This window comes from Protopterus annectens, chromosome 7.part0 (genome assembly GCF_019279795.1).
Source record: "Protopterus annectens isolate FY-2018-M chromosome 7.part0, PAN1.0, whole genome shotgun sequence".
Lineage (NCBI taxonomy): Eukaryota > Metazoa > Chordata > Ceratodontiformes > Protopteridae > Protopterus > Protopterus annectens.
In genome coordinates this window covers 378,251,183-378,278,469 of record NC_056739.1, presented here as the reverse complement: position 1 = coordinate 378,278,469, position 27,287 = coordinate 378,251,183, and positions in this window count along the sequence as shown.

Here is a 27,287-nt window from a genome sequence, read left to right as displayed (position 1 = left end):
CTTTATGCACTCATGTTATAGTTATAGTCTCTGTGGAGCTTTTCTCCTGCTGCGTGTCTCTCTCTCTCTCTCCCATTTACACACCATGTGGTACATCAGACAACGAGCACCTTTCAGCAGTCAATGTTTCTGTAGCAGTTACATGTTTTATGGTGTTTTTCTCCCCTAAGCCTCAAGTAAAACGTTTTTTTTTCTCTGCTCAGTTGGACCTTCCTGCTATACAAATGTCTAATAAATAAGTAAATAAGTAAATAAGATTGTTAAATTCTCTGGAGGAATCTGACCATGTAAGACATATAATAGTTCTAGCTTAACCAAGTTGAATAAATGTCCTTGATCACAAAGTCCCCATTGTTCAAGTTGGACCACAAAGCTGTCTCCTTTGAAATAAATTTTAAGCCTGGGCCCTTGGCTAATCCCAGAACATTTAAAAATATTCCAGTTCCAGCTACCTCTTACTAAGTGACAGTCTAGAAAAATTCCAAGTCCCTTAAATGTCGAGAACACACCTGCCTATGAGAAATTGTTCACAGAAATCTTGTACAGTCATGTAATTAGCTGCAGAGAAATAGCTATGCCTACCCACAGTAAATAGACAGCAACCTCCAAAAGCAAGTCACCATGGTGGAATCCCAGTATAAATAAGTTATGTAACAAAAGAAAAATAATCCTGTCCAAAAACAGGAAAGGCTATGCTCAGCAAGGTAAAAACTTCCTCATCAAAATTACCTGATTATTAATAATAATAAGTTACCTCCAAAACTTTAAACTGGATGAAGAGACTATAAATAAATGCTCTGAGTTGTGGCAAGCTCTCCAACAGGATACTAAATGTATAACAGCAACGAATAAATTAATTAAAAAACTTAAATTTCAAGGTAAAGTTTTGTTATCAAATTATTGGGAAGAGAAAATATTATTGACAGATAAAAGTTATATGTTAAAGGCAATTGAATTGACTATTAAATCTACTTCTCTTCAAAAACTGTTATATAAAACTGTTATATACCCAGCTGATGATTTGGAATAATGCATATTATACATGCCTTGCCCTGCATAAATTTAATTCTAAAAACTCTGCAACATGTCCATACTGCAAAACTCAACCGGCTGATCTTCTTCATATGTTCTGGAGCTGTACGTGTATATACAAACTGTGGAATTCCCTTAAAATTCAACTTCAGAAAGTAGGCTACCAAAGTACAACACTGTCTTGGAAATTTATGATTTTGCATATTCCCCCAAAGGAACTTACCAGATCACAGAGTATAGTTCATATTAATATTTTCTTACTAATGAAGCTTTATATAGCTTCAAATTGGCTAGACCCAACTAAAACATCATGGCAAAACTTCAGAGTGTTGGCGACAAAGCATATACTAGCTCATAAACTACTTTTAAACTCACATAGTAAGGGTATTAATAATCCGAAAATTTGGGAACAGATATTTAATATTATATTAGCATAAAACTTTTGAATTGAAGGTAGTAATAATCATTGCTATATTTGGAGAGAAATGTCTAATCAAACTGTTCAATACTGGAAACTTACTAATTATTCCTATGTTTTTCTTATATTTCTAATGTCTTATATGGAAGCGTTCTTGTAAATATTGTATATTGTTTGGTATGATTGTTACAGTGTTACTTAGTAGTTTGTATTTTATAATTTTGTATGAAAAGTATATAACAATAAAGGTTTATTATGGAAAAAAAAAATTCCTCATCAATTTAAGCAAATAACTAAGGAGACTAATCAAGTCCATCAAAGTTAAATTTGAGATAAAAATTACTTCTGTAGCTAAGAATAACCATAAGGCTTTCTTCAGTTATGTCTGCTACCTTAAAGGCAGCACCCAATAATTTGCAGAATTAATGCTGAATGGAACTACCTATACAGAACCAGAGGACATCGCAAATCTGCTGGCTGATAAATTATGTTCCAAATAACATCCTTTGGCTGAGCAAGTTTGCAGATGACTGCAAAACAGGAGTGCTCATTGAATCCCCTAAAGACATGGAAACCTTTCAAGAGGGCTGATGCTGACAAGCAACACGTGTCAGAGCCATGGACTAAAGCTCAATGCAACAATATTCATAATAGTTCTAATAGAGCTAGATAATACACCCCTAAAGGTAGACATAGTGGTGAGGGATCTGGGAATGCATGTTAGCAGTAACCTCACCTTTGACCACCATGTGTCTGCTGTGGTGAGAACAATCATTTTGTTAAACAACCAGTAACTAAGGGCATGGCATAAAGGTCAAACGTAATCATTGTTTCACTGTACTCATCATAGCAATGTGAAAGATATTTGGGAAATCCATTTTTGGTGGTATTAATTAATTATGGTACACAGGAAAGAAGGACACACTTTGAAGTTACTGTAGTCTGGTATACTGCATTTTCAAGGATGTATTGTTGTGTGGAAATACAAGTTGTTTTAATGGTGCATTTCTAAGTACCATTCCTGAATGAAAAACGACAGTATAAATACAAGAAAGTGTTAGGGGAAGGATACAAGTCTGTTAGTAAATTGCTTGTGGTAGTACTTTGAATGTGTTTATGATACTGCACAGATTACAAAACATAGCTTTAACTTGCTGGATTGGGACTTTGTATGTGTATATGAAGATTGGTGTTTAGTACTCAGATATTTGATTTCTTTGGGATGAAAGCAAGCATGCTTTCATTACTTTGTTTTTTGCCTGATTAGTGGAAAAAAGTCTCAATGTATTAGTCTGACACATTGCTTTGGGTACATTAATAGTGCAGCAGCAGAATAATTTTAGCCATGATGAGAACTACATCCTTATGGCAGCCTTTGGCTTAGGACATTTAACAAAGACCTTTTGGAAGAGGAGGACCCAAACAAGCTGAAAAGGATAAACACCTGGAACTAAATGATTATGGGTATAAATGCTGTTGGTGGAAGGAACCGCCCATCAAACTAGTGCAAGAAGAGGATTAATGATATGGTAGGATGTATAGCACTAGGCGGTGCATCCCAGACTTATCCCTTTAACACCCAATTTAGAATACATCCTCTACATTCTTGGGGAAGACTGTGACATAGACAGTGCTTGGACAGGCATAATCAGAGGTGGGGTGCACACTGGCAAGTACCCATGTCTGCAGCATCAACAGTTTTCTGCTCAGGAAGTTTGGCTTGACAACAGTAACATATTTATATAGAGAAATGAATACTTAAATGGAATGGAATGATAACTAAAATAATAACATTCAACACAGTGTGCATGGTATGTGTCCTCAAAGCCTCCTCACACAGCATTCAGTAGTGCATGCCAGTATGTGAGCAGTAATGCATTGAATTAATTCTTTACATTGCTGTCAGCAGAGACAAACAGTTACATTATACCAAACAAAATTTGGAGGATATCAGCAGCAGAATGGCTGATGATAATGACTCTGATAACATGGTTAGATTTATTTGACAATCTGAGGAAAGTAGCACATAGTAAGTAACCAAGTTTAATGGCAGGATCCCAGACCCCACAACATGTCAATAGCTCTTCAGGAAGTGTCACTCGATCACAAAGTCAAGTACATGGTGACAATATACTACAGGCTGTACGGGAAAAAATGCATGTACCTCTATACCAGTATCTCCAAACCCACTGGAACTCCTACTGGATGATGACAGAAGTTCAGAGGTAACAGTGTCCACAGAGGCACATTTACAAAAGGGTGTTAGGCACAGGCATATGTCAAAGCTACCACATGAAACTCATAAAGCATTGGCTTCCAAGCAGCAAATTTGTCTTGACATTAATAAGGCTTTGTGTACTGCCACAGAGGGTCAGTTGGAAATGGTCAGAGTACTCCAAGGTGTATATAAGGATTTCCAGTACTACAAGGAAGTGGCAGAGAGTATGGATAATGCCACGATCACATTGATCTAAATTATGGTGGCACACCAAGCATCCGTGTACTTCTCCCTTCGTATAATTATGAGAACTTACCAAACTCAAATAGGCGTCAGTTTGGAAGGGGTAGAGGATGGGGTACTGTCTGAAGAAATGGGTGATGCTACATTGCACTACAAGTGTTTCTCAAGAAGGTAGTAGAAATAGTAGGGGCCAAACATGAAAGATTTTATGTGAGCCACATCAGCGTTCAGGTATATATAGCTAAACCTCTCACTTAAGGTCGTGGTCCCATTGCACTATTAGTGTCTGTAGGATCACCTACATCAAGTAGGTCACAGCATTGCAGCAAGTCACCATCTGGCTCACATGACACACCTTCCACAAGGTGACATGCACCTTCACCTACCCTAATCTTTAGGAGATGCTGTGGATGACACATTTGACCTTGACCAACTGTGATTCAGACTAGAAATTTCAGGGACATACAATTTCACTTTTACACAGAAATGTAAATGTTTAACATGAAAGGTAACGAACGAGTTATTAAATAAAAAGAATAAGAAATTGAAAAAAAAAAAAAACACAGTATGTGAGTGTAGAAAGTAACCCATTATTAAAACAATTTGAATCTGTATGCATTGCATTTCAATAATGTTATTGCTTACAATTAAAGGAAATATCAGGAACGAAAGCTGTACATCATAACATTCTGATTGCACTGAGTTGCAGCATTAATGGTCTATCCGTTATCAGTGCTACAGGTGACAATTACCATGAACATCAAACAAGTAGTGCATGCATTATTAAGAGAAACACTCATCAAAAAATAAAAAATATGACATGAGTATCCTGCCATGCAAACTAATACTGTTGCCTCTTCACCCTCAGCCATGCCTTTTAAGTGTACTTCATTACGAGGAATGTTCCTCATTCTGAGCCTGAAAGAGTACATGTTCCTCAATGTTCCACAATGAAAGGTCTGTCACACTACTTGCTAAGAACTTTTTTAGTTAATATCCTTGGAAATAATTCTGAATCATATTCATTCATCAAAGGAATGTTATATAAGTACAAAGTAACACATTTAACCACCCTGTGAGCTTCCTTGTTGTAGTTGTTAATAAGCTGTTACTAAGCATCCAATATTTTGCCTGTTTGTTCCACAATAAAGACATGTTCCACATTTAGAAGATGGAAGGTGGAGGGCTATAACTCGTCACTGCACAAATGATGATTCAATTCTTTGAGGACACAAAATATTGTGCATGAGAAAAAGAAATAATCTGATGTTCAGTATCTTATAGCAGAGCAGCAAGACATTTCAAACATGTAAAAGTTAAAACTCAGAATACTTAGCATAATACAAAAAGAAAACAAACGTTATACATTTTTCTTTCAGTTGCAAAGTATTAACTCATGTTAAATAATGCAATAACACTTTTTATTAAATGTACTTCTTCAAAAGATTCACTATATGCATAATTACACCAAGTAAGCATAATTTATTTGGAAAGTAGTTAGAAATGTAATTATTCCTTATATAATGCCTTACCACATCACTGAACTGGTGTCAGTGAGCATTCAAGCATAGTGGTAATAAACAGTAATATGAGTATATGTTCCAAAATAAAAAAAAATATTTAAAGATAAGATGGAATGTCTGATGAATAGTATCATGCACCACGCAGCATAATCACTGTATGCATTGATTATACCTTATGTGTTTTTTACAAGAAAGGAGTCACAAATCAGAATACCATGGTCCATAGCTTTGGACTAGATATTGCTTCTTTACCTGTGCAGCCTCATGCCATGCACAAACCTGCTGCATGAGGTCCCTTAGTACTGCCACTGAGTGATCATTATTAGTTAAAGCAGGACTGGAACTGGGAGATGCAGTAACAGCATGGGTCACTTCACCACTAAACCAGCACATAATCATGTTATGCAGAATGCAACTCAAAGTAAACATCCTCTCTGCAGTAGCAAGGCCATACTGAAGGGCACCACCTAACTCATCCGGGCATCTAAATCGACACATGAAGCACATAACACATGCAGAAAACCTTCTCAGTGGCAAAAAATGTCTGTGACAGGGCTGTATTAAACTATCTTCCACAGCTTTGCGTGGATTTCTTACAGATGTCATGAACCAAGGGTCCAGGGGATATCCAGCATCACTTGAAAAAAAAGAGAGAGAAAAGGGAGAAAGGTAAGACAAAACAAAGAGAAAGTGCTTTAGTATTAAGCGATCCATTTTACTATGAATAACTACTTAAATAATAAAAAATATATTTTTCTACTTAGCAAAACAGATATGCTACATGCAGGAAGAGGTGGTAGAGTGTGTTAGTATGTCAGATCATGTGTACTGCCATGAAGCTGGGTGCATATGTTGTTGATACACCCCCTTTCCTCACACACTATTTGGCAGTTGATAGAAAAGTAGCCCTTCCTATTACAGTACATCTCCACCCTTGGACCACATGGGTGCAATCTATCACACTGAGCACCTCAGGGAAACATGTTCGCTCATAAAAGACACTCTTATTCTATGCTCAGTCCTGATATGACACTAGAAAATAGACATACTGATCCATGCATGCCAAGATTACATCCAGGAACTGCTGAAGTATGCTTGAGACAGAAGCCTATGAGATATCCAACATTTTCCCAGTCTGTCTCTGGAAGGCCCCCATGGCAAGTATACTGAGGGCTTGTACATGCCTTAGCATCCACAGGAAGGCCATGCATTCCACAAGTACTCCTGTGGGGGCCATACATACTCACTAAGACCCTTACAATATCCCAGTCCACTCTAAATCTGTCAAGTATTTCCTGATTATCAGAATTATGATGAGTTATTCTTGGTCAGTATCTCTGCCTTCTTGGCTGGTGAGCAGCGCTAGGTGCAAGAGGATTTGGCTGAGCCAAAATAAACAGGCCAGGCTGGGAAACAGCAAGACTAGCAGCAAGGGAGAGCATCTTTGCAGATTGCAAAGTAGATCGAAAATGCAAAATTCTGCCTTTTATAACAAATCTGTTGATGGTGCTAAAATGTATTAGCATATGCAGATTTACATCATTTCTCATTTACATCTCATTATTGGTTGATTTGCTTAAGTTTATTTATGGCCATTGCAAATTAGCATAAATGGCCTCTATGAATCATGGGTTTGCAGCACAAATGTGTGAACAGTGTGCATTGTCGTTTTGAGTTTCCATAATAGGTATGAATACCACCCGGTGTTTCTGCACTCATTTGGAACGTACTCTATCAGATTATACAGATTTTTTGTCACTGATATTACAGTTATATATATATTTTTTTATTTTAACCTTTTATGAAATAATTGCACCATGCTTTGATGAAATTAATAATTTTGTCAATATTATTTTTAATTCCATTGCTTCATCCTTAATTTTGGATGATATGTTGTTTATTTTTATTCAAGATAATTGTCATAAAGAATTAAAGAATACATGGTACACAGTTTTAAACAGACATTTATTTAAAAATATCATTCTCCTTCTATACCTATGAATGCTGATTTTAGAAGGACAAATGTATGAATCAAGTTAAAACAAATCAGGACATTTTAAAATCACTGCAGACATATAAAAATGAGAGTAAGCAGAAAGAGGACAACAGAAACATACAGTTTATTTCATTCATTCATTATCTACTTATTTGTGTAATCCAGTTCAGTGAAATGGAGGGACTAGAACATACCACCACACTCATGGGTACAAGGCAGTAAATCTAATCCAGGAGATGATACAAGTCTATTGCAAGAGGAACACACAGGCCCTAGGGGCTTGTTCCTACAGAAAATGTCTGGCCTCATAAACTGTCATTTCCTCTCCTTCTGATCAACATATTTATTGCTTTTTTGTTGAAATGAGCTGCTGTTATGGGATTACATAGTCTCCAAACACACACAGGCAGACAGACAGACAGACAGAGACACACACAAGCACACACAGATACACAGTCAGACAGACACACAGAGTGCACACCCATGTAAGCTCACCAGTACACCAATGGCATGCCTTTGGGGATGTGGGATAAAACCAGAAAACCAAGTGAATACCCACCATACCCAGGGGAGAGCATACTGACTCTACACACAATGCACCAATCTGAGAGTTAAACTGGGCTATAAAGTGCCATGTTAGTCTATTCCTTCTTAGCTATTAATAAAATACTTAAGGTACTACAGTATGATTTTAACAAATGAATAGGCACTAAATTGTAAAAGAGGAAATGGTCACCGGCAGTAGACCCTGGTTAAGAAGCTAGTTGGTTTGCTTAAAATTGTTTGACTGCAATATAATGAGCTGGAGAAACAAAGTTCACCATGAAGGTCTGAACCTGTTTTCTTGTATATTCGTTTACCCTACTTAGGAGCACTAGAGTAATGGAGGTTTACATTAGAGTGAAGTTTCTTTGACAGTGTGGAGTAACAAGTTGGAATGAAAGAAAATGGAAAACATTAATGAGTTTCTCTAATCTATCGTCCCACCTTCAGAAGCAACACTTATTTTTGCTTGGTTTTCAGTTTAGAGTTGCTCAGCAAAAACATAAACACGACAGCACATTTAAGTTTTAGCACATATGTCATATTAACCAAGTTTAACTGTATTTGGCTTTAGAAACATAATGAACATACTAATATTATTATTTTTATTTTTCAATTTTAGATTAAGGAAATGCTATGGAGATATCCAAATCACTGTAAAGTAAGAAATGACAGTTGGACTGAAATCTCTGAATCCATAAATACAAACTCTCATGTCTGCACTCAGTGTTGCATTACAGTTATCTCTCAAGTATATTTATAGTTTACAGCAGAGCTGAATTTAATTTTCATTATATACTGGTATAATTTGTTTTAATGACTCCTGTCATTCCAGAAGCTGTTGATTAGCAATATGACTCTCTTTCTGGGGAGAGGTATCATCTTGCTAAGTGCTTTGTGCTACTCATTTGCGGACAAACAGGTCTTGATTCTTAGTATAATCTCCATCAACCCTAATCTGATAAAAGTATTTGATATGATAATTGATGGCAGCACCTGGTGACTGTCCAACAGTCTTGAAACTATTCTAGTATCTGTAGACATTGTAGAGAACCTTGCTTAGAGGTGTAGCTAGAAGCCCTCTTGAACCAGTGGTCATTGCAAGTCTTGGTGTGGAATGTCATGTGGTCTTAGTTTTGTTGCTTTTAGTATGGCTGAGAGTGTGGAATAGTTGCAGTAAATCTGATGTGGTAATGATCTGTCCTCCAGTCAATGACTCTTCTTTTGGCTGTTTTGATGCAGACATCATTTCAGTGATAATTTGAAACAATGACACAGTCACAGTGGTGTTGATTCTTACATCAAGGTTGTTTCCATGCAGCTTTTGTCTTATTCTGTCAGAATATATTATCCATGTGGACTATATTCTATTCTTTATAATCAGCTAAGTAGCAAAAAGCAGCTGGAGTTTATATTTAACATCCAGTATTCCAAATGTTACTAGTACAGATGAAGCACTGAGAGCTACAGTCTGTTTTTTTTTCCTTTTGGTGTTAAGAATTTGTCAGAGCTTACATCACACTATGCCTTCTTAGTCCGAGCAGCAACATTAACTTCAATGTATAGGTACTAGTGAAAGTTACGTGCTGATTGGTGCTTGAAACATGGTGTCATAAGGCATTCATTACCACCAATACCAAAGTCAGTAAGTTGGTTGATGATCTTAGTTTCCATGACAAAGCCAGTGTCATGCACATATTTGCCATCATTTGGTTTTCTTTTCTAGAACATGAACTTGCCAGCATCCTCTCTCAAATGTTTTAGTCATCTTCTACTATTTTAGGGAAAAACACTGATGCTGCATCTTTTAAGTCTCCTCCTGGTAAATACAATCTAACTGAGACCTCTCCGTGGCATATGTTGCTTTTAAAACGATCCCCTAAATTCATATATGAGACTGTTTATGCATTCCATTACCACTGAAGACACCAGATATGCTATCAAGTTGGACCAGAATAACAAACTATCTGGAGTAGATGGCACAGAAACCAATGCCTACAAGGCAGAAGTCATGAGCAAATGGTACTGACGTTCCAATGAATGGTGAGGAGGGCTTTGAAATTTAAATAATGAGAATATCATTTGCAGTGTCGAGAAGTAAGACAAACTGACTGCAACTTCCAGTTGAGCACTAATGGACTGAGTCTCACTTCCAGTACCACTCTGCCTCTATTACAAGATGCTTATGCAGATCATGCAACCAGCTTTCTATTCAATTTTTTAAAATTTATTCATCAACAGCCAGCAACATTCATTATAGTTCATGACTGCCAAAGTGGAAATGCAAGAAGATCACACTTTGTCTCTGCTAGTACCTGCTGCTATATCTGCGATATCTCCTGTTCAATAAAACATCTCAGAGTATTGAATGGAGGCAGTGGATAAGAAATATAACCTCATAATGAATGAACTTCAATGATTAATCTCTACTCTGCAAGAAAATATAGATTGCAATGATAGCCATATCTATCAAGTGTCCAGATTTTCACATAATGCCCTGATTTTTGCCACATATTTTTGGTCTGTTCCTACTAAAACCTGACATTTTCTGGTCAGTCAGTGAGTATTGCAGTAACTAAATAATGATATACATTTGAATTTTATACTTTATATCCATAAAAAAATGCATGATAATGCAAAACATGTTTATCTAGCAACTTTCTAAGTTTATAACAGTTATATTTAAAATCCCTGATTTTTGTTCTTTGCCCTTCTCCCCAATACTGTTTTGGGCTTTGTCTGGATTTCTTCCACTAATAGGTTGAGAGATATGATGATAGCAAACTATGTGACATGGAATACTCTACAAACACTGTGACAAGCTTTCAGTTAACAACACCAGCATCAACGTCCTGCAAAAGAAGTTAGAGGAAACTCAGGAGTGGCTAGATTCTGCAGAGGAGCAGCTGATCCACTTTCAAGATCAAAGTCAAAGGAAAAACGTAAGATTTAAAGGAACCCTGGAATCATAGGAACCCAAGACTGTGGTGCCTTCATCAATTGCAGAATTGTAGAATGGGTTGGCATCCCTCATTAAGATAGTATCATAGAACAGGCACACAGGATTTTTATGCCCCACTGCTACCAGGAGATGTACTCCTCACCCATTCCTGCTCAGGTCTGTGACCTATACCTTGAAAGATCAATCTTTAACTCAGCTATGGCAGTCAGGGAAACACAAACATTTAACTGTGCCAGGATTTATACAGCTAATGACTATTCCACAGAAACTCATGCAGGGAGAGTGGCATTCATAGAAGTTATTAAGGCATGCAGGGAAATGCATGGAGATTCCACTTGCTGTACCCCACTTAGCTAAAGCTTGGAATACTCAGAAACTAAAACAGTCTTCAAGCCAGATAACTGCTTTAGGGGACATGGACAAAAAGTCACAAATAGCAAATAGTCATGCCACTTCTGAGGTGAATTACTTACCAGCATTCAGACGCAGACTTTTACAGGGTAATATAACTTCTCTTTTTGCTAGCAGTAGCTCCAGAAGCACGAGACATTGAGCACTGATAACAACCCTATTGAATCTAGTCTCCTGAGGCTTTACCAGTAACTGTATTACCGTATGGTATCGTTATATCACCTTGGAATTTTAGTGGCATAAACTGGTGGTATCAGTAGACATTTGATTTCTATGAGGGTGGGTAGATGGGGTGAGGGGATTGTTGCTTAAGCTTCCTTTATTATACTTTTTCCTGTCACGACAGCATGGGCTTCCTAAGAATGTGAAAAGAATGGGAAGTTTCTCATGATTACACCTATTTGGATATATTTTGCTTAATTCCAGTGTCATCTACACTGCAGATGTGTTATACCTCCTTTATGGAAGTGACATACAGTTTGTAAATTGTTGATTTTATTCCATATGTATATTGACTGTCTGTAAGTGTTATAATTTGTATGTTAGCATAATCTGTGTTGGCTTTCTATTGCCATTCTAGGGGTTTGTTTGCTCCACCTGGGGGCTACCAACCACTTGCACAGAGCTATGCTGTGCAAGTGTAAATGTATCCAGAGACCTATAACCCAGAGATAAAGAGGACTGCGATTCATTTGGTATCATGGAATGTCAGTAGGTTGTTATACCCTATTAAAAAGTCAGTGGTCTGGACACTACTAAAAAGACATTGCCCAGCTTTTGTATTATTACAAGAAATGCATTTAATGTTGCAGCAACACTCCCAACTCCTCCTGGACATGACACCCAGGCTGTGCTCCTTAACCACAAGGTCGAAGGTGTGTGTTTGGAGGGGGCAGCTATATGGTGTTCCAGGTCCATACAATTCCATCCAGTAGACCAACTTACACATCTGAATGGGAGGTTTGCAATCATTAAAGGGGTATTGATGGGCTATCTTTTAATTCTGATGTCAGTCTATAGCCCATCTGGTACCACCTCCCAAGATCTACTTGTCACAATGAGGGAATGGTTTTATTTTCAGGCAGGTCTGTCTATTTGGGCCAGGGACTAGAAGTCTTTCTGAATTTTACATAAGTACAGTACTGCCTTGGAATGGTCCATACTCCAGCATTAGGGAGAATTTTGAAGTAATTTACAACTTTGATGGATATGTTTCATATGATCACTGTTTTCTTTGTATGTCATTAGTTCAATATACCTGTTATTCTTATAGACTCCACAGCTTCTCAAGTATAAATAAATATAGTTGGCTCTGAAAAATCCTCATAAGGTAAGGGAGATGGAATGTGACTGAATGCTCATGCCTAAAGTGCGCTTTCCTTTGACTCCACATCTTTGGACAGACCTTGGAGGGGGCAGTGTTGCATACCAAGACTTTCCAGTTTTTAACTACTGGGAAGGGTTGTATCAAAACTTAAACTCATTGCTTGGTGAATATTAGAATATTGTCAAGGATTGATGGAGAGCTATTTTGCAGTCTTATAACAACCAGGTTATTTTTAATGCCTATGCACAGCTGAATAGACTCTTAGATCAGATACAGTTGCTGCAAGCCCAGGCATAAGTATCCTATAGTCTGGACATGACAGCAAACATTACACCATTCCAACAACAAATTACTACCCAACTGAACTATAAAGTAAAGCAAACAAGACACTATTTGAATCTTTGAATTTTTTTAACTCAAAACATTTTTATTGAAAAAAAACTTACTAAAAAAAACATATTACATATTGCTAAATAGAAATAGACTTAGCCATGCTAAATCAATCAAACATATGGAATGAATATTCAAAACATCTGAAACCTAAAACATTACAAATTATTTAAAAGGGTATTCAGTAAAATAAATATTTTTCATTTTACAGTTTGTAAGTTTAAATCAATTGGTATTACAGACAATTTTCCAAGTATCTCCGTAACTTTCATTCAAGCATTGTAATAGGAGGAAATTCTTTCAGTTCCTGTCTTGAATGTAGCATTTACATTCATAAAACATTAAGAGCAATGTTCTTGAATTCTGTAAAAGTGGGAGAAATCTCATTCTTCCAGTTAGTAGTAATAGGTTTACAAGCAATTGCTAATAGAATCGAAAGTAATGAGTGTTTAGATTTAGGAATAGGGGCATTAAACAAAACCAATGTTTTAGTCAATTGAAAATTATCATGAAAAATGGTTTGTGAAAATAATTTTTCCCTAAAAAATGTAAGTAAGTTACATTCATAAAACATGTACTGCCAGTTAGCAATCACCTTTAGCCTGCATCTCCAACATCCTATTTCTTGACTAGATATTAATTCCATTTTTTTATCAAATTTCTTTTTATTAAATATTTTTTTCACAAAATATGCAGAAGAAGAAAAGCAAGACATATGCATGTGGTACAGTTGATGTTACAAAATGCATACCATAAGCAAGTAATAATAGTTATTGCACACTTTACTAATTCACATTCAAATTAGGTAGAATTAAAATTTTGTGTTACTATGAGGATATGCTTATATTATGAGTAAGTCCAAGAACTTTTATCATATAGCAGTTCTCTTGTACATTATTTTACAACTGTGAGCAATACTAATGGTATAACATCAACCTATAGAATGATAACAATTTACTCTACTATACCTTATGTACATATATACAAATATGTCACCTTAATTATTGTGGTTACTAATCTCAACTAAGTGATGTGTTTACTATCCTTATATAATTAACCTTTAACTTACCGTTTATGATAGAATATCAGTTAATGCTTTGCAATACCACTCATAGTAGGTTTGGTTCTTCTGACTTTTTGAATAAAGCTTCTTGGCCAATATATGTTTTTTTCGCCATGCTTTTATATTCTGACCAGGTTAGTCTTGATCTGTCTATCCAGTTTTTTGCTATATAAGCTTTTAATAGGGTGCATATTGTTATCATAATGTGTTTGGAGAAATTATTATTATTGCATTTGCATATATGCAGTATAGCTGTCTCCCATGACAATGTGCATTTTGAATAGCCTGATTCCTCTAAAAGGAATCTTAGAGAGCAGCATAGTTTATAAACTGTTTTGCAGCTCTAAAAGATATGGAGGATAGCTGCCTCTTTATTAGGACAAAAGGAGCAATAGGGTGACTTGGATGGGTTGAATTTGTTAAAGTGAACAGGTGTATGGTAGGCATTGTTGAAGATCATGATCTGCGTGTATATTACGTTTTTATATGGTGACAGTTTCATAGTATTTCTAATAGATAATTCATTTTAATTGGCTGTTATGGTGTTATCTTTTCTTTCCCAAAACTTTGAAAAAAGAATTGTATTTTGATATTTAATATTTGCTATTAATTTATATGTATTTGATATAATTTTTTTTACTTAAAAGCAATTTTAGGACTTGTGCTAAACTGACATCTTGCTCAACTACATTGATATTTTTGGTTATAGTACTTACTAGGTATAAGATTTGTTTAATTATCAGTTTATATTTATTGCTTGCTTTAAGTAGTTGCATGATATTTTCCATTGAAAGGTTATTAAATTGGTAAAAGTCCCATTCTGTATATTTTTTATTAAAATGTATTTATCTAGGTTTACCATTGTGTCTCCTAGTTTTATATCTGGGTTGTTATGTATTTGTTGCAGAAGAGTAATCTTGTCTTTTAAATTTATTGATATCAGTAGCTTCTTGAAATATTCACAGTTGTTTATTAAGATTGGGTGAATTTTTGTTGTCTTAAGAGTTTCTTGTTTTAAGAAGGGAATAATTTTTGGATTAACTTTATATGTTATAATATTCTGGTGAAATAATTTAATCCATAATGGGTACCATTCACTACTTATTGGGTCATGATTTTCTATCTGCATGATGCTACTTGCATTAATAATTTCATAGTACAATTGAAAATCAGGAAGGCTTAACCCTCCTTTTTCTTTTGAGGGTATTAGCTTACTGTAGCTAATTCTTGTACTTTATGGGTGCCATATGAATTTTACAGTCAAACTTTTATCTTGTTGAAGAAGTTAACTAGAATTTTCATGAATGTGGCATTCAGATGGTATAAAGTCTCAACTGAAGCTTTTGATAAGGTAGATGTTTAAGCTTTTCCCATTTATTAATGTTACCAACTATATTTGACCAAGTTTAACTATATTATTATTGAACATATCTGACTGTGTATGGCTAAAATTTATACCTAAATATTTAAAACTATATTGCACTTTAACATTAGTCTCCAGAAAGTAAAATTCCTTATGTCCCAGTGGGTTAATTGTATAAATAATTGACTTCTTAGGATTAATTACATAGTTTGATATTAGGGAAAACTTATCTATGGGCAATAGGATTTTATTTAAATTGGTATTGGGATATTGAAAGTAAATATTAAGATAATCTGCAAAAGCTGTGTATTTTATTTGAGTTTTTAATACTGAAATAAGATGATGGTATGTTCTCTGGGTAATTTGCAGTAGTAATGTTTCTATATAAAAATTAAACAGGTTTGGTGAGAGTGGGCATCCCTGTCTGGTTCCATTAACTATTTGTATTGGGTTGGATGTTGTCTTATTAATATAAAGAGTTGTAGTTGCTTTAGTATATAAATTTTAATCATTTTTATGTATTCTTTTGGAAATCTAAATTGATAAAGTACAAAGAGGAGGAATTTTTGATTGGCTCTGTCAAAGGCTTTTGTTGCATCTACTGATAATATGTATTTAGGGGATTTGTCATTGGCACATAAGTAGGTTAGGGCATCAATGGTTAATGTGTTGTCCTTTACTTGTCTCTGTCTCATGAAGTCTATGTGTTCAGGTGCAATTATGACTGGGGCTACTTTCTGTATCCTTTGTGTTAAAATTGTTGAAAATATCTTAATATTCATATTTATCAGAGCTATGGATCTATAATTGTTCAGTTTTGTGGGATGTGCATTTGGTTTTGGGATAAGTACGGTTTTGGAGTTGTTCAGATAAAGGTCTGATATCCCAGCTTTTATTATATAGTTGTAGAATTTTAAAAGTACTGGTGTTATTTGTTGCTTAAAATGTTTATAAAATTCTGCTACATACCCATCAGGACCAGGAGTTTTCCCAGATTTTAATTTATCAATAGCTTTATTTACTTCCTCTTCTGTTAATGGACTTTTGAGATTATTAGATTGAAAGTCATTAATCTGAGGGAATTCTGAGTTATACACAAAGGTTTAGACTAGGTTGTCATTAATATGATTTTGTGGACCATAAATGGTTTGAAATATTTCTTTGAAAACCCCTATTATTTCAATATCAGAGTTAGAAATGTTGCCTTTATATTTTATTTCTTGTATTTTACATGGGGGTTCCTTACATTCATAAGTCTTGCTAACATTTTGGAAGGGGGTTGAACCCACTCTGCATATTTGTGCAGAATTCTAAGTTTTGTAAATGTATACTGTTGCATTATAATATCATTTAACTGTTTCTGTAGACTTGCTATTTGTTTCTCAATAGTAGGAGTGTAGTTTTTTTTGTAGTTCCAGTTTGAATTGTCTTAGCTTACTTTCAATTTTACTTATATTTTCCCTTCTTTGCTTTTCATAATATGATGCTTTTTGGATGAGGGTACCCCTGGCTCTAACTTTAAAGGCTGCCCATTGAATATCCAAAGGGATATCACTGTTTGCAAAGTTTTCATTTGAGTGAATAAGAGAGTTTATAATCTCTTGTTCCACTTCTTTAATTTTCAACAGGTTTGAGTTTAATGTCCAGTTTGATGTAATGTGGGTAATAAAACCAGTTTTATTTTGTGTTATTGTTAGATTTATTTTTGAATGGTCTGATAATGATCTAGGTTCTGAGTTATACTGTACTTAATAATGAGCAAAACATTGAGAAATTAGAAATATGTGAATTCTAGACCAGGATTTGTGGTATGGGGAAAAATATGTGTATCTGCTACCTAGACTGTCTGCGTTGTTAAGCTCAAAGGGATCTGTTAGGTTGACATCTTCAATTAGTTCTGATAAAAATGTTGTGGCTTGGGGAGATTGAGTATAATTTTTATTCGATCTATCTTTGAATGGATTAATTGTTATATTCCAATCTCCGCCAATTATAATCAGATTATGTGGATGCTTAATTAGTAAGTTATACATTTTGATTATGAAATCAAGCTGATAGTTACAAGGACCATAAACATTACAAAGTAATACAGGTTTTTTGTATGCTGGAAACAAACATGAAATAGCACCATCTCCCTTTAGTATCATAACTATGTTTAATGATGTTCCCTTTAAAAGATTTCTTAATTATTATAGCTGTCCTTCTTGATGAGGTACTGTCCCCAGCTGCTATTATTTGCTGAATCCACTTAGTGTTTTTTTCTCTTCCCTGGTCCCATTGTTCCATAGTCATATGCATTTCCTGCAAAAAAGTTATATCTGACTCCATCTTGTATATGAGGTGCATAACTAGCTTTTTCTTCTTAATGTCCTGTAAGCCATTTACATTCCATGAGGCTATGTTAATCATCTTATGTGAGTATTATTTTGAATAATCCTGTACCTGAATTAACTATGTGTGTTATGGGAGGGTATTTGTCAAAGCATTGTGAGTGATGATTACTGTGTGTTGAGAAATAATATCATGAGAGGGGAAGGTGACATAACACTCTTTCAGAATTCCCTTAGTGCCTGACCACTTGCCATTATCCTCTGAAGGAGAAAGGTTAATCCTGTAAACAAGTAACATATACAGCATTCTAGAATGGAAAAAAATAAACATATATAGAATTTTAACTATCTTACAGTAAATATTTTGCATTCCAGAAAACATCACAACACTGCTAGGATAAACGCCACCCAGGCAGCAACTTAAATAAAATAATAAATATAGATGTTATTAACCCAATTAGGCAGTAGGGGTAAGTTGTGGCCTGTAATGTCATATTCCAATACAAAAAATATAACCTTATAGATGTAACCCTGTGGCTAGATATAATCTTTTATCACAAAATCTTCTTTTGAATGCTATATAGTTCAGACATTAGAACTTGTTTTAGTAGAACAACGGACTCTTTTACTGCATAGTGTATTATATAGATATATTATGACCATATGTTATAAGTACCCTTCTTGTGTTCTGCCTATATAAGCATATAGAAAATCAATATACAATATAGCTTCACTATATGCTTCATATTAAAATGTATCTAGTACACAAAATTGTCACTTGACCTTCTCTAGTATTCTGACTAATTGTAGTCCAATGAGAGAGAGAGGAAAAAAAACTGTTTAATGAGCATAAAGTAATTTTTATTTACAATAGTATTTCAGCCATGTCCAAGTTTGTAGTGCATCTTTTCTTCATAAGCCATTTTTGTTCTGGAGAGATCACTTTAACCTTAGCTTTCTCATTTGGTTCTTGTTTAAAATTTTCTTTCTTCCTTTACATCATCTAGATTGCCAATAATTACAAAAATATTTTCTTCAATAACTGCCTTTAAAAACTTGCACTTAGTGAATTAAGGAAGTTTTGCAGTAACTGCGTGATTTTTGAGCCATGAATTTTTTTTTTCATTAAGTGTAGATGCCTCTCGATTTTTAGCCTTGTAGTACTGCAGTTTACTTCCTGGATAGCAATCTGGTAGAGCTACTGGATGTCTTAATGCATTCACATGGTTCTTGCTTCTTTTTAGGACTTCTTGGCTGCCATAGACTAGAATTGGCTCTGACATCACCGAATGAGATAATTAACATGTGCAATGCGAGGTTAAAGGTCATGAGATGGCTAATGTGCCTCAGCTTCCTGGAAAAATGGCTTTAGAATGTTGCAATGGAAAAGAAAGTCCATGGAGACTTTTTCTTGCAATAAAAAGGTAAGAAATCTTCAGAAACTTCAAAATAATGCATAACAATACTAGCTACACCTGTATTTCATCAGATTTAAGGTCGTTTACAGTTTAAATGCATTTTAAATGCTGATAAGAACAGTATAAATGTTACTTTATAGGGATTTCATTGAATGATTTTAAGAAAGCTGAGTTTGCTTCTTCTTTACTTTTTACTTGGTATGTAGACCCCTTGTATTGGAATTGTAGAAAAGCAGGATATTTCATTTGGACTTAGAGGCTGTATGTTACTGCTGTTAGTCTATGGTTTTACGGAGCTGATACTATATGCACTATAATCAATTTTAATTATAATGTATTCAATATAATACATTTTACTCTCCAGCTCTCTTCCTTACATGCTCTCCACTTCACAGTATTGTAACCTTTGCACTAATTCTGCCTTATTTACCTTTATTTTTCAGTTTGCATGGGTCTCTTTCCTGAGTGACCCCCCACTTGGGATTCACTGCATAAAGCAATTTCTACCTTCTCCACTGAAGCTGGCTATCTTAACTAACTAAAACCTCTGGGAAGCAAGAACGTGACCCCTCCAGCTTTTCAATTGTAATAGTTGAACTAAAATTTAGTTTTTGTAAACTGTTGAGGCTTAATGGTCTATGCACAACAACAGTGAAGAGATCTAGCCAATTGCCACTAGATTGGGCTATACTATTTTGAATCAGCCTTACACTCACACAGTGTTCCAGTGCCAAGCATTTACTTTTTAATTTGGTAAAGTAATTTTGCTCCCTGCTTATTGACAACATTTGCTAGTTTACCCCTAGGATCCAATTAAAATTAGCCTGAAAATTGGTGTAAAATTAAAAAAGAATAAAAACAAATTAAAGTACAGACAAAAACATTGCTTACATACAATCATACAAACCAAACCAAAAGCCCAAGGTAACTCTCAGAGTCAGTGTTAGCCCTGCTCCACTCGCCCTTGCTGCGCTCAGCTCTCTCCGCTCCCCTTCCTGCCCCCAAATTCCACCCGCTCCCACTAGTGCTAAATTTAAACCAGACTTTGCCACTCCCTTGCCACTCCCCTCCTGCTAAGTACCAATCAGCACCTCACACATCATTGAACAACCCTGCCCCCTTAACCCATTTCCTTCTCTCTCATTCTTCCACACCCTGTTAGCACAGTTAGCCATCAAATTTGGCCCGCCCTCTATCAAAATGCAAACAAGCAAAAAAATACTAATTACCCAAATGCCTATACTGTTTCTAATTTACCATCTCACTGCCTATGAACAAACACTTGACCATGGTATTCACTACCCAAATGGTCAAACAGACACCCATGACTTCACACATAACACCAAACACTTTACCTTCCCCAGCACACTGACTATACCACCCTCTATAAAATACCACCCCTGTACAGCCACAAAACATATTCCTAAAGACAACGACTATATAAAGCTTATAAACAAACTCCTAAAGCTCAGAATATCCTGTCACTATAACCTTATAACACATGGAGACATTCATCCCAACCCTGGCCCACCCACACCCAATAACCTATACTCCCCTACCACAACCCCCACAGTCAAGCTACCCATGAATACTCCCACTAGTTCCCTCCTAGCATTTCACCTAAATATTAGAAGTATTAACAATAAGATTCCCAACCTACACGCTCTCCTAGCAACCCAATCCCCAGACATTATGTGTCTTACGGAAACGTGGCTAAAACCCAGTACTACTGATAATGAGATACTACCTCCAGGATACAATATTCACTGGTTAGACCATGCTACAAGGAAAGGAGGTGGGATAGCAGTCCTTTACAAAAATACTCTAACCATTAATAGAGACACCATTCAACCTCTTCAATTAAATAACATGGAACTCCTCATAACCAAGCTACAGATTAACCAAAGCAAACACTTGAACATCATCTGTGCATACATTCCACCAGGCAATAACCAACCTAAATACCCTAGAAGGTCTTTTTTACTGGTTATCCACTACCTATCCCCAAGAAACCATAGTTCTTGGTGATTTTAACACAGACTGGCACCCCTGCTCCTCCAACCCCCCCCCCTCACTCATATAAACTTATCTGGGTTTAAACAGACCATAACCTCTCCCACTAGGATAAACAAACTGACCTACAAGGAAGGTATCCTAGACTGGATCCTAGTTAATAACCAACCCAACTGTACACAGCTAGTACTCTCCCTGATGACCTCAGCGACCATTGTCTAATCTATATCATAAAACATAAGGCAGAAAACCCTCACCAGCCCAAATATAAAACATTTAGAAATAGGAAAAACTTTGATGCTGCTATATTCCAAAATGAATTAAAAGCAGTTGACTGGTCAAAACTAAAAAATCTAACATTAGAGGAGGCCACAGATCACTAACACTAAATTCCTAAGTATCCTTGATTCCCATGCTCCAGTATGTACAATAAAACTAGATCAAATACAGCACCATGGCTCACAAAAGATACCAAAACTAAAATCAAAACTAGAAACAGAGTCTGGGCCAGCTGGAGAACAACCAAAGCCCCACTTGACCATCTAAAATACCGTCAACTCAGGAATGATACAAAAAAATCTATTTTACTGGATAAAAAAAGCTTCAACCAAAATCTCCTACAATAACACCACAACAATCCTCAAAAGTTCTGGGCAGGCTTAAATCAACTACTTTGTCCAGGTCACTCCACTAGCCCAACCTCAGCTAACTACACCCATAGTTCCCCAGAGACCATAGCTAGCGCTTTTAATAACTTTTTCACTTAAACAATCCAATCCCTAGCAAATCAACTAACCCCCTCTAACTTAAACCACATGCCTAATCTACCTAATAATCACATGGAATTTAGCTTCCAACCAATATCCACTAGTTTTATCAAAAAACTTCTTAAAAAACTGAAACCTACCACCCTTGCTGCTGACCTCCTCCCTGCAGAGTACCTACAAAAAGCTGCAGATGCCATTGCATATCCCATATCTATCCTCATCAACAGAACCTTATCTGAAAATGCTATCCCCTCCTTCTGGAAAATATCTCACATCATCCCACTCCATAAAGGTGGCAGCTCCTCAGACATAGCCAACTATAGACCCATTGCCATTCTTTCCCCACTAGCCAAAATAATGGAGAAATGTGTACACAAGCGACTAATGCAATACCTTTCACAGAATAACTTACTATCTGACTCCCAGCATTGTTTCAGGCCATACCACAGCACCACCTCAGCCCTCCTTTCCTTTACTACTGCCATAAACCAAAACAGGAATGACAATAGGCTAACTTCTGCCCTCTTTCTTGACCTATCCAAAGCCTTTGACATGGTCAACCAGGAAATTCGCATTCTTTCACTAAAATCTATTTCCCTCAACAAGCCTGCTAGCCAGTGGTTCCAATCCTACCTGACTGGTAGACAGCAGGCGGTACTATGGCAGGGCAAACTCTCCAGCCAGTTATCTCTCACACTTGGTGTCCCTCAAGCGTCCATACTAGGTTCACTACTCTTCTCTATTTTTATCAACAACCTCCACACTTCTATCCCTAAAGTCACCTGCATTCAATACGCAGATGATTCCACTCTCATCTGCTCAGCCACCTCCCCATCCAACTTGCAAATCTTAACCCACAATACATTTAACACTATCAAGAACTGGCTCACCAACCAACACCTACTTCTGAACCCCAATAAAACTAAACTTCTACTCTTCTCTCCCACTAGTAGATCCACCACACTTTCATACTCTGTCACATCTAACAATGCTACCACTATTTCCCCAGATAATCACACCAAACTGCTAGGGGTTACCATAAACAATAATCTCAAATTTTACCTACAGGTCAACAAAACCATACAGACCATCAATAAAAAGCTTGGATCACTGTATAGAAACAAGACATTTTTAATTCCACTGGCTAGGACTGCAATCGCCCAATCACACCTACTCTGTACTCTTTTATATGCTTCGCCTGTACTCTCAAACTATAACAAATCTGAACTAGGTAAGCTGTCCCATAGCTAAAATCATATTGCCAGATTCGCCACTGGCTCCACCTAAAGAACCCACCACTGCCAGAACCTTAAACAACTAGAGTGACTAGAACTGCCCAGATTAATTAAATTCAATCAACTCTTAATAGCGCACATACTTTTGTACCACCCTGAGGATACCCCCTCACTTAAAAATATTATTAAGCCATATAGCAACCTAAGATCCCTACAGTCAGCCAATGAACTACTGGTCTAAACCCACAAATCTAATAACTCTGCTGGTGAATCCCTGTTTGCCAACTTCATTGGCAAAATCTGGAATTCATTGCCAAACTATATAACCCTACAATCCACCAAAAGTCTCTTCAAAAAAACCCTCAAACAGTATCTCAAAGTGAATTGGCTATGCCCATGTACCAACCCTGATTAAGTTGTAAACTACAAGCATATTCTGCAATTATCATAACTTGTAACTACATCACCAAGCTCTGCTTCCAATCTGATGTCTTTTACTTTTAATTGTCTGTCCATGAGAATTGTGAGTCCCTATTAGGGAACACTACTAACCCATTGTATATAATCACTTTGTTTTTATAATTGTTTGCTAACTTCTGTGTAATCTATGTAAGTTTGTCTATGTGGAGTTTTTCTCCCCGGGCCTCTGCTGAAAATGGACATGTATCCAGTTGGACTATCCTGGTAAACAAATGTAAAATAAATAATAAATAAATAAATAAATAAATAAATAAATAAATAAATATTTTGTTTTTTAAGTATGCACAGAAAGATGATATAATTTGTCTCTTGCTTGATAGCTAAGGGTAAGTCCTGTGCAGTTGCTATTTTATTGCCTTTCCAAATGATTTGTTTTTTAGTTTTGCCAGCTTGTAAAACCATGTTAGCATGAGCTGCATTCAATAATCTCATGTAGACTTGCCTTGGGGCATCAAGAGTTTGAGATTTTCCTAATGCTTTATGAAATCTCTCTATTACAAAATTTTGTATTGCAGCATTTTTGTCCAAGAGTATTTCAAAGATTTATTTTATTACAGTATGTAAGGAAGATTGTTCATATGATTCAGGGATGCCCCTGATAAGCACACTATTTTCTCTTGATCTTGCTTCTAAATCTATTATTTTTGTTGTAGTTCAGACACTGTTTTTTTTTATGGCATTAGTAATTCTTCTGATTTATTCTATCGTAGTTTCATTTTCTACAGTTTTCACTTCATTTTCTCTAGTCTAGATAATATTTGATCTAAAATACTTCCAAAAGCATTTAACTTTGTAGAAAAGGAGTGTATTTCTTCCTGCAAGAGTGTTAGAGCTGCTTTGAGTTCCTCCTTAGAAACGGGTTGTTCTGTCTTCATTTTGGCAGTCTGCTTCTGTAGGTCTGTTTGCTGTTTTGCAGTTTTTTGTCCCTTTGTACAGATTTCTTTCTCTGGTGAAGTTAATTGTGAAAGCCTTGTTTTTGATGTTTGAGCTTCCATTGAGTCCATGTTTCTGTATTTATCAAAGTTTTTTATTTTCTATGTAGCTTCCTGTAGTTTATTGGTGAGACCTGAACTGCTTACAGAAATTCCCCTGCCAGCACATGTGGTTTTGCAAATAAGTATATAAATTCTGTATATTTTACAAAATCTTCTGATAAGATGCTTTAGTATCCAGTATACTACAGTATTTCTTGATTTTTGATGAGTTAATAGAGGTGGTGGAGCCCAGATTGGGTTAGATTATAACTTTTTGTCAGGAGCTGACTGAGAAGTGTGCTCCCTAGGTGACAGCCATCTTGGAATCCAATATTAATTCAATTTTTATGTGGAGTAAAATAAATTCAATGAGTATATTTCCATGTGAACAATTTCCATTGTAAAGACAGGGAAGTTTGCTTTGAAGAAATTAAGATGAGTTTGTTTTGCCATCTTCAGGAGGAAGGTGATTATTAATGGTTTTATAATAATTCAAATTATTTTCTTTAAAATAAGATTTCATGTTTCTAATTAGTTTGTACATTTTAAAGAGATAGCCTTTCCCTTGAACTGTTTGACTACTCAAAATAACTAAATATTCTATTAGTTTAGGAATGTTTTCCCTGTTTGGTGTATATATTAAGTTGATTTTAGTTATAAAATTGTTTCTTACTTCATGAAATACCAACCAAAATTAATTATCTATATTAAATTTGTTATACAGGTTTTAAAAGAAGATAATGACTTAGATAGAAAATTAGAAGGAAGATTTATTTTTGTTACCTAGAGTAAAATCTCTCACCACTCAATGCAGTCTATTGGTCAGAATATTTGTATACAGAGATATAGATGAGAGATTTGATTGCAAACATATTTGTTCTTGAATTGTTTCCATCTTGCTGAATATGAACAATTTAACCACAGGGATAGCGTTTTGAAAATAGATGATAAAACATACATATCAAAGTCTGGAATGTTAATTCCTCCTGCCTCCCAATCTTTTGAATGATTATTTAATGCAATTCTTGTTTTTTGAGGTGCCATAAAAATTTAACATAAGTTTATTAAATTGACGAATATATAATTTAGAAGGAGGTAATGAGATAGCTGGAATATAATATAATATTTTTGGGAAAATAATCATTTTATTTAGGAAATATCTATCCTGCATTGTAAAAAAATGTATTCCATTTCTCAATGAGGAGTTTAAGTTTGCTTAGGATATTACTAAAATTAACATTTAAGGTTTCATCTAAATCACTGGATAAAATGATTCATAAGTATTTAATTTTGTTATCTCTAGCTATATATTTAACAAACTGTTTATTTATGCCATTCTTATTAGAATTTATAAGTAGGATCTTAGTTTTATTTTCAATGAATTTAAGCCCAGAAATATTCTGGAAGTAATCTGTAACATCCAATAAAGTTCACATAGAATTATTATGATCACTCAATGTTAGTAAAACATTGTCAGCAAATAATTGAATCTTTGATACTAAAGTGTTTGAGAAATGAATTCCTTTAATGTTTGGGTTCATCCTAACACAGTTTGCAAATGGCTCAATCACTGAAACAAATAACAGAGGAGATAAAGGGCAACCCCGTTTCTTACCCTTACTAATTTTAATTAAAGTAGAAGTGCTTGATTCAATCTTAATATAAGCTAAACAATGTTCATATAGGTGTTTAATTAACTGAGTAAACTCATGTGAAAATCCACATTCATCCAGAACCTGAAACAGATAATCACAGCAGACTGGATCAAAAGTGCTACTTATGTCTAAACTTACTATAGTCATTTCATATCATTTACAGTTAATCTAATTAGTTGATTAGTTTTAATATTATCATATGTGTTCCTATCTTTTATAAATCAATTTGGTCTTCATCAATTAAGAAAGGCAGCACATGTTTAATTCTTTCTGCATATATGGCCATAAACATTTTGTAACCAATGTTAATATGGATATTGGTCTATATGAGGAGCATTCCTTTGGATCTTTATCTGATTATAAAATTGGATGTATTGGAGTATATTTCCAAGAAGGAGGTATATTATTATTTTCTTTAACTGAGTGATATATTTTAAAGAGTAAATTTAAAGCTTCCCTAGGTAATAACATGTACATTTCTGGAATAATATTATCAATTTTAGTGCTTACTTAATTTTAATTTATTAATTTGTGATTTAAAATCACATATTGTACTTGGTTTATCAAATAACTTTATATGTTTTTCTGTTAGTTTATTCTTGATTGTTTTTAAAGAAGAATTTTACTACAATTTGTGGTTGATTTTCTGTATAATTCTCTATGATGTTAGTATTAAATAATGTAAAGTGTTCTAAAAAAGATTCTAAAATACCTTCTAAGTTGTAGACTTATTCCAGAGCTGCATAAGTATATTTTTAATTGATTTATTCCAGAGCTGTATAGCGGGATTTACCTTCACCAGTGTGCTCTAACTACCCCACCATCCTGAATTGACCTTTGCTATTCATCTATGATGCTAGTATTAAATAAGGTAAAGTGTTCTAAAAAAGATTCTAAAATACCTTCTAAGTTGTAGACTTTTTCCT